Genomic DNA, 9,293 nt, shown 5'->3' with positions numbered 1-9,293 from the left:
ACAAATCTCAGCAATTATGTCAGTTTTACTCCAAATAATTTTATTACTTTTATTTTAATTTCATTCACTCTTCTGGGGGCTTCACAGGGATGACCTTCAATTCGTTCAGAAGGCAGCAATGTATGCAATATTGGGTACACTTAGGTTTGTTCATGTGACACCACTCCACTGACCTATAGTAAATTTCTGGCATAGGGACAGTGATGGCAACAATCCTTTTGGCCTTGGCATATCAAAAATTCAGAAAATGCCTATATTGACTCTGCTGACATGTCATCACTCCACCCCATGGACAAAAGATAATTCATAACAAAGAGTAATAAATTATTTAAATGTGTTCTTTAATAAATAAATACTTACAGAATGCTTACATAATTGCCCAAAAAGTGGGACATTAAAGGAATGCTAATAAGCAGATGACTGCAAGGAATAGAAATCCTTTCATCCTCCACTCTTTGGTCAGAACTGAAGAAGCTCTTTGGATGAGAAGTGAAACGTCTTCAAGGAAAAAAACAATGTCCAGTTGCCTTTTGGGAAAAAGAAAGCACTTTTGGGAGAACCATAACCTGGATGACTGAGAATCTCCATAGACATAATTACCTACAAAATTGTAAACAACTTTTCAAAATGCCATCCAAGGCAGCTCCAATTAGTCTGAAGCCTAGAAACTTTAAAGAATGCTCTTGTGTGGCCTTGCAGCCTCTGAAAAGAGCAGGAAAACATGTCCTGATCTTGTGTGCTTTTGGGACAACAGGGTTCTCTTATGCAACTTCCAGAGTCTGAAGGCCTAGTGAGTCAACAAAAATGACATGGCGTGTCACCTGTGACACACGTATCTTAGGTTCACCATCACCAGCAAAGGATCAAGTAATTTGAGGGACCTCCTCTCTCCAGTAATGTCTGCCTGACAGGTCCAACAGGGTGGGTGTGCCCCAAGGCCCTCCTAAGAGTCCACCATCCTGTGGGAATGAGGAGACCCACCTTCTCTTTCCAGCCCCTTCCTTATAGATCTTCTCCCCTGAGATCCAATAGCTCCAATCTAGCTGGCCTTCCAGAAAGCAGTGGAAAAAAACCCCTGCTTTTCCCTCAGGTGTTAGGACCAAGATGTTAATGAAGTTTGGGGGAGCTGTGAGTTGCCTGTGAGATGTTTTGGTTCTTGTATCCTACTATGATTGCTTTCAATCATCTTATCTGTTTTGTTTTTGTATTCTTCTTGCTGTCCAGAGTAATTTTCTTATACTAGGCAGTCTTATAACATTTCTAAATAAGTAAACAATTTCTCCATCCACACTTTCTTCCACATCATCTTTGTAACAACTATTCTTCTTTATACTTTGTGTCATAGTATTTTTTAACCTAACTCTTTTCACTCCTTCCAAGCATTTCACGTTCTCTTTTGTTACAGCCATTTACTGCACATCCCGGTGATGATTAATTACATTATTTTTATTTTTTGCAATCAATTGACTTTTTATTTTCATACTCATTTCATTCCTTTTCCTTTTCTCCATGTCTGCGTTTTTCCATTACCCACCCTTGGCACTACAAAAAAATGTTCTGTCTCCCATTCATAACCTCTCATCATCAATAATTATCTCACTCTTTCATCATAAACAATGACGCTTATCAAATTAATCACACTTTTAGATATACAGGGTGTATCAAAAGTCAGGCTTTATAGGCCAACCACAATGTCTTACTAATTATTTTTTTTCATAGAAGATGCTACTGTACTTAGAAATATTCAAAGGTCACATGTCAAATGAGTAAGGAAATGTTTAAAAGAAAATGGCAACCTGTTCAAATATGCAATTTAATCGATATAATAATTTTTCTATTGGGCCTGACTGTTGGTACACCTTGTAGATTGTTCCCTTGTCATACAGAGTACAGACCTACACCTTTGAAATATCTTCACTATATTTCATAGACAAACATTAAAATTCAATCATAAGAGGGAAGAGGGGAGAGGGATAACAGATTAAAAAGTGACAAAAATACATCAAACAAATATAAAACAAGCATATAAATATAAATAAATAAATCATATATAAACATTTTTCTAAGCTGATACTTACCTGTTGGTATAAGAGGGAACTAAGGAAAATTGTTGCGGGTGAAGAAGGAGAGTGCAAAACTTGGGTTGAAACTAAACATTAAGAAAACCAAGATCATGGCATCTGGCCCTCTCAATTCCTGGCAAATAGATGGGGAAGAAATGGAGGTAGTGACAGATTTTATTTTCCTGGGCTCCAAGATCACTGCAGATGGGGACTGTAGCCAAGAAATTAAAAGACGCTTGCTCCTTGGGAGGAAAGCCATGGCAAATCTAGACAGCACACTAAAAAGCAGAGACATCACCCTGTCAACCAAAGTGTGTATAGTCAAGGCTATGGTCTTCCCAGTCGCAATGTATGGCAGTGAAAGCTGGACCATAAGAAAGGCTGAGCGCCAAAGAATTGAAGCCTTTGAACTATGGTGCTGGAGAAGACTCCTGCAAGTTCCTTGGACTGCAAGGCAATCAAACCGGTCAGTCCTAGAGGAGATCAACCCTGACTGCTCTTTAGAAGGCCAGATCCTGAAGCTAAAATTCAAATACTTTGGCCACCTAATGAGAAGGAAGGACTCACTGGAGAAGAGCCTAATGCTGGGAAAGAATGAGGGCAATAGAAGAAGGGGACGACAGAGAATGAGGTGGCTGGATGGAGTCACTGGAGCAGTAGGCGTGAGCCTAGATGGACTCCAGAAGATGGTAGAGGACAGGAAGGCCTGGAGGAACATTGTCCATAGGGTCGTGATGGGTCGGACACGACTTCGCAACTAACAACAACAAGGAAAATTGGCATGTTTTCAAGATAGTTGTAGATAAAACAATAAAATAGCATTACTGTGACAATGGTGCTCTCTGAGTTTGGATGTTTTCTTCTAGATGTTTCATCACCCAAACTAGGTAATATTCAGGAAAACAACCAAGCACAGAGAGCACCAATGACAGCTCATTTCAACCTTTAGCTACAAATATTCTCCTTTATTGATTCCTGCAACCTTTGAGGTATCTATGTTTTTTTTAACTTGAACTCCCTGAAAGGGTAAACAGTCTGAAAGCTATGGGGGCTTTGATGGATAAGAACAGGCTTTAATTCAATTTGGAAGACTATCTATCTTTAGGTCTAAGATGGAGATGCAGTCCTCCATACAAAACCTATGAATATTTTGGGGTCCTCTTGGACTTTCAGCTCCTGAAGACAAAGCAGGTAGTAGCACCTATAGCCAAGGGGACCTTTGCACAAATCCATCTCCTGTACCAGTTGTGCCCTATCCTGTATTGCAACAGCTTGTTTATGGTCACTCATGTCTTGATCACCTTGTTTGGACTACAGCAGTGCACTCTGCATAGGACCTGCCCTTGAAAACCACCTGGAAGCTGCAATTGGTCCAGTATGCAGGGGTACAAGCAATTAGGTGTGCATTTGTGAAACAACACTGCTTCACAACTTGCACTGGCTCCCTATAGGTACAGCTGAGATCTGTTATGAATTGTTTATGGTACTAGGCTGGGTTATTTGTGTGATTACCCATCTCCAATCATCTCTGTTTATGTGACTCAGCAGATAGGATATGCTACAGGTCCCTTCTACAAACGTGTCACCTGATGGAACATTGGAGATGGGTTTTTTCTATTGCAGCATTTGCTCCATTGAAGAACATACCACCTGAGATTCAGAGGACTCCAGTCCTGCTGACCTTCTGTAACTTGCTTCTTTCTCCCAGAAGCTGGGCCACAGCATGGGATGAACGCGTCCAAAAATGAAGATCTTGAATGGAATATATGATGGTTGGCCTCAGTTATTGTATGAGATGCATTCTTTGACAAAAGCTTTGTAGATTTATATGCAGGAGTATAATTTTAACTACTGAGAACAGATTTTAATTTGCAGATATTTGGAAGTTCATCTCTGTTTTTATCATTGTTATACTTTTAGCTTTGATACATTGTGATGAAGAATAACAGATTAAAAATGGTAATTTCCTCACAAGACTGAGTCTGGAGCCTTTTATATAATAAGGTGTAAGTTATTGCTCACTTCCTTAAATAGCACAGAAATCTTCTTGGAACTATATCCACTTTAATGATTAACTGTTTACAGAATGGTTCTCAATTAAAATTAATTAACTGATTTAATACTGCTAGTCTAGTGCCTATTATATTTCTGGACTATCCATTATCAATATATTTATATTTATGTTGTGTCGTTTGATTATCCAGTGTTCCTATGGGGTTGAACTGTTTGTTCTAAATGAATTTGATTTGGAATGCATATGAAAATCCATAAAAAATGGTTGAGGTCCATTTCTGGGGCCTGAGAACAACCCCATTCAAGATCTGAAAGAATAGAAAATTGAACCCCATCATTCACCATGCTGTGTTTTTAGACTTAAAGATATCTTGTACAGATTACACTGTGAAAATATCTGGGAACCAAGTGTATACAGTTGGTTTGGTTCATTCTGGTAGAATGGATCAAAGGAATTTGTATAAAAGATGGGATCTGGAAAAAGAAATGAAAATGATCACAAAAATATGCAAGAACCTAAGAAAGGATGGTATATGAAACAATATTCTAAAATCTGACAAGGAAAAGAAAATAGGCAGAAAAATGGAAAAAAACAATATTTACAGATTAATTTGAGCTAAGCAGGCTCATTAGCTGTAGATTTCAGTTGTGTAATTTTAGAATCTGGACTGGGTGAGCCTGTTGGGGAAAAACCCTTTAAAGAGGCCACGCAATCACCTTTTCAACAGATATTAAGTCTGTCCTGTTGGTTGAGGGAGCCAGTTGTATTCAGACTTGTAAACTCCTCAAAGTCCAGCTGTGATGATACCATGTACTGTGTAGAACAGTGTTTCTCAGCACCCTTAAGATATGTGGACTTCAACTCCCAGAATTCCCCAGCCAGCATGCCGGCAGTGGAATTCTGGGAGTTGAAGTCCAGACATCTTAAGAGTGCTAACATTGAGAAACAATGATGTACAAGTTAAGCAGATAATCATGGACAACAAATACTGGTCTACATTCTCAACTAAATTTAATTAATCATTCCAAGTCTTGATAAGACTTCCTCTGAAAATGATTTTTTGTGATTTTAACAAGCTATAGTTCTGAGCAAAGAAAATATTCACAAGAACATTTTCCCAGTGAAACGAAAAGGGACTTTGCACAGAAGCAGTTGTATTTTCTTTTGTAGATTTCTACACTATTCTTTTAATAGGTTAAGGCAGGGTAATATGTAAAAGCTTTGATATCAATTCTGGAAAAAAGTAGGGGAGGGACGAGACTTCAGATTATAATGCAGTAGGGCTATAGAAAATTTCACTAGTTAAGATGATGAGGATGATGCTAATAATGAATAAAAGAATTTATGCCATGCCTTTCATTGTGCTCTCAAGGTGGATCACAAAGAATTGCTACTACAGTAAAAATACTTTTTAAAACATGAAAATAAAGGAGTAACACAAAAAAGTTTAGTAGAAATAAATAACATGTCCAAAACAAAACGTTGTCTTTTTGTATCTAAGCAATCACTATTATTTCCAGAATTGTAGGAACAGGTGATTTCCCAAGTGTTGCGGGATTTACCAGTTTTTTCCTCCCCAATTTCTTGTACTTTAGTAATAAAGATTTTCAGTCTTAAATAGCATGACAGAAAGCCTTGATAAACCCCTTCACCTTACATATCCACTTCTTCCTACTAAGAGGATCAAACTGGATGGGCTACAGAAAACAACGCTCAATCTCACCTTTTTCCTATAATAAATATTTCAGGAGAGAACTGGCGAATAAGCAAGGAAATGTTTAACTCTTTCTCAAGTGATTATTGGTTAGAAATCCCCACTTGAAACTTATTTTTCTTCAAAATGGGTTCCGCTGTTAGAAATGAAGAGGAAAAGCTCCTCTAGTGGATTCTGGAGGGACAAAATGACAAGTGGAGCAGGGTTCTGGTTAGCAACTCTCTGGCTTGTTCTGATCCCTCCCTGTAAGGGGCCCCTTACTCTCACATTCCTACTTTCTTGGCAAAATGAGAGGCAGGAGTAAAAGAAGTTGAGTGGTTGTGCTTGTCGTATCCAGCCGCAATAGACTTTGCTTAGTTTTAGCTTAGAGTGTTGTGAAAACTCAACCCACTCCATTTTGCAAACCATAGTTTGTAATAGTTTGATTTGTGATTTGGACCTTATTTAACAACTGTATGGTTTAGCATAATGTGTAAAAGTAGTGCATGTCTAGTATGGCCTTATAGCAATAGCACATAGACTAATATACTGCTTCACAGTGCTTTACAGCACTCTCCAAATGGTTTACAGAGTCAGCATATTGCCTGCAACAATCTGGGTCCTCATTTTACCGATCTTGGAAGGATGGAAGGCTAAGTAAACTCTGAGCCGGTCAGGATCGAACTCCTGGCAGTAGGCACAATTAGCCTGCAATACTGCATTCTAACCACTGCGCCACCACGACTCATAGACAAATATCATATATCCAACTGGAATGGACAGCCCCAGTTTATGGGTAAATGAATTCCTTAGCATTAATGAAGCTACTGATCGTCTGTGCATCTCCTCATGGGCAGAAATTATACATCAACAATTGTCTTCCCAGGATATGGAACCTCAGTCATTAGGAAGCCAAAGCAATGCCCTCACCAGTTTTTCATAAATACAAAACCAAGGAAACAATTTATTTATTTATTTAAAACTTGTACTGAATACAGCCGCCCATCTTATAATATAGAAACTATAATAAGTATAAAAACTAAGCCTGTTAAAAAATGTGAAATACAACAAAAATCTCACACCAAGTCATATATAGTCTCTTATCCCAGTGCTTGGAGGAAAAGCCAGGCCTTCAAAGCTTTATGGAGGACTAGAAAGGTAAGGCCTGCTGAAGTCCAGTGTCAGAGTGTTCCATAGAGCAGAGGCTGCCATTGAATAGATATTCTTCCTAGACCTCCTCTCCTAGGGATGAGCAGTACAGGTTACCTTCAGGTGAATCATGTTAAAATTATGAAAAGAAAATATGAAAATTTGCTTTGGCGAATTCTTGTGGACAATGCCAAAATTTATGTTGGATTTAACTTCACTGTTAAAAAGGTATCTTAATGAGGTGTTAGGTAATTAAGCTAGTTAAAAACCAGAGACAGAGAGGAAAAAAAAGGGAGAGAGAGAGAGAGGATTGTTATTAGATTATAACTGCTAAACCCTGTCCACAAGTTAATAAATTAATACCCTTTTACTAAATGTCCACTATCACAAACAAGCAAACATTTATGTAACTTCTTCCAGTAATAATCATTTTTGCAACAGAAGTGGTTAATTCCAAAAGCTGTCTTAAGCTAAAAAAACATTTCAGTTTTAAGCTTCTAAACAAAATTATCAGTTTGCTTTTTAAGACACCTTTTCTGATTAATTTTGACACTGCAACAGGCCACTGCTGCACTAATTAAACATCTGGGATTATCAACTGAAAATTAATCTTCAGGCTCATCTTCTGCACATCTGGCCTCAAGAGACATTATAAATAAATAAATAAATAATACCAGAGTTAGGTATTCCTTGCCTTCTGATTGTGGTAGCAATGTGTGAATACTAACCAACTAAAGTAGCTCATTTCTCTGGAAATAGATTTTTTTGGGGTTCTACATTTTGGTTCCAAAGCTCCTGCTCTAATATGCTAAGCAACAATCTTAAGTGTAAGAGTTGTTTACAAAACTGTGATTTTAGATAATTTTGCATTCTTAATGTCCTGTAAAGTTAGCCAAATGATGACAGAATTTGTACCAGTGCACCAGACCATAAATTACCCAACCACATTTGTGTGGAGTAAATTCATAATGTGGTTAACCTTGAGTCAGTAAGCCGGCCGAAACCATAAAATGGATTTTGAGTAACCATTGATTAATCATAATTACATGGGTCATATGAACACAGCCTAACATTTTGTTAAAAATAATTGAAGTCTCATGGTTTCAGTTCTGTTCAAAGGTAAACATGGTTAGGATTGCAATTCTATTCAGAAAACAATTATAATGTATACAGACGAATCTCCATTTCACCGAGATCCAAGGGTTGGTTTGGGGGCATTATGGATAAATCGGAATTGTCTGTGAGCTTTATGGTTGAAGATGGCTTTGAACATGGGACATGCAGTTATTTTGAACTGTGTTGATATACAGCCTAATCCCATTTTTGCGCACCTCCGATCCTCACTTTTGCTAACCCACTTTAGGCTGCAGTCTTACTTACCAAGAAGTCCTAATTACCGTTTATGCATTTCTGGGCATGTGTCACACAGGAGGCTCTACCGGGCCAAGCTTTCAGAAAGCCGGCACACAATCGTGTTCGTGTATATATTATTAACACTCCTCAAGACGGGAGGAAAATCCTCAGGATGCAGCCCCCCCGCCCCCCATTCATCGTTTGTTGATGGTGACAGCTTCCTGCGAGTCTGCAGCGTGCTTGACCAGATGTTCCTCGCTTTAAAAAAAAAGAAAAAGACAAAAAAGCTTGTACCGACCCTGACAGTTCATGCCCGAGCTTTTTTCTTCCAGAACACAAAGTCTCACCGGGACTGTTTAAACTTTTAAAAAAAAAACTAAAAAAAACCCTCCAATTGCCCGGCGTATTCATATCCTGATGCCCAATTTAAGCTGAATGCCCAGTGCGTGTAAGGGTCTGAAAGCTGCTGAAAAGCAAAATAACTTACATTCTAGTAGCGCTGCTGTTGCTGCGCGGTTGGTATTGTCCGCCTAAGTTTAGACAAGATCACCCCGGCAGGAGAGGCAAGATTGTTAGCCACAAAGCCCGCTGTCAACAAAGCACCGCGGCGTTGCTTGCAACATAATTGATTCCTCCCTCTCTTTCTCCGGCTCTTGCAAGCACCTCCCTCCGTCAGGCCCCAGCTTTGTCCGGCAGCTCTTCTGTCCCGCTCTCTCTACCCCCCCCGCCCCCGGCCACAACCTAAGAGCCCGAAGGATGGAACGATCCAGCCCCGGAGTCCCGCGATCAGCCTAATGCAATCGTCCGGCTGACCAATCGATCGCTCTTCCTTCACCCCCCCCCCACCTCAGCCTATGCCCTCCACGAAGCTCGCGGCCCGGGAGGGTAAGGAAAAGAAGAAGGGTTCAAGCTAAAGGCGACAAAGTAGAGAAGAGAGAACACGTTATTTTAAAAATAATAAACCGTATTTTTTTTATGTCTAGGTAGATCAAAGGGGGGGGGAAAGTTTGGTAGTTTGCTG

At 39.2% G+C, this 9,293-nt stretch overlaps 1 long non-coding RNA gene across 1 annotated transcript; it reads right to left on the bottom strand.

The window, feature by feature from the left end:
• Positions 1-6,732: 6,732 nt before the first annotated feature.
• Positions 6,733-8,982, bottom strand: LOC308661916. Its single transcript, XR_014025054.1, has 3 exons — positions 8,760-8,982; positions 8,300-8,530; positions 6,733-7,176 (listed from the first exon to the last, which is right to left on the bottom strand). It is a non-coding gene; the product is annotated as an uncharacterized lncRNA (long non-coding RNA).
• Between the last annotated feature and the right edge of the window lie 311 nt (positions 8,983-9,293).

Source organism: Vipera berus (assembly GCF_964194415.1).
Source record: "Vipera berus genome assembly, chromosome: 2".
NCBI lineage: Eukaryota > Metazoa > Chordata > Lepidosauria > Squamata > Viperidae > Vipera > Vipera berus.
Note: the sequence above shows the minus strand (reverse complement) of the source record. Positions and strands in the feature narration are given on the sequence as shown.